Raw genomic sequence first — 355 nt, 5'->3', positions numbered from 1 at the left:
GCTACTGCAGGCTGGAGCTGATGTTAATATACAAAATAATACAGGTGACACACCTTACTTCATATAGCAGCAATATAGGGATCTACAGAGCAGTTGATGTTAGTACAATAGCTGGAGCTGATGTTAATGTACAGAATAATACAGGTGACACACCATCATACAGCAGCAATATGTATGATCTTACAGAGTGTGTTGATGTGTTACTGAATAGCTGAGCAGATGTTAATGTACTGGATCTGCTGTATCATTGCCTCATTAACTAATGTCAATATTAATTTAAGAGCTTATGTTTTACAGACAAAACGATACGTATTTAATCATTGGCCAGGTGCACGCTAAATTTGTCACAAATGTT

Source organism: Haliotis rubra, unplaced genomic scaffold, assembly GCF_003918875.1.
Source record: "Haliotis rubra isolate DU_JTF1 unplaced genomic scaffold, ASM391887v1 Scf322, whole genome shotgun sequence".
Classification (NCBI taxonomy): Eukaryota; Metazoa; Mollusca; class Gastropoda; order Lepetellida; family Haliotidae; genus Haliotis; species Haliotis rubra.
This window is presented reverse-complemented; position numbering follows the sequence as displayed.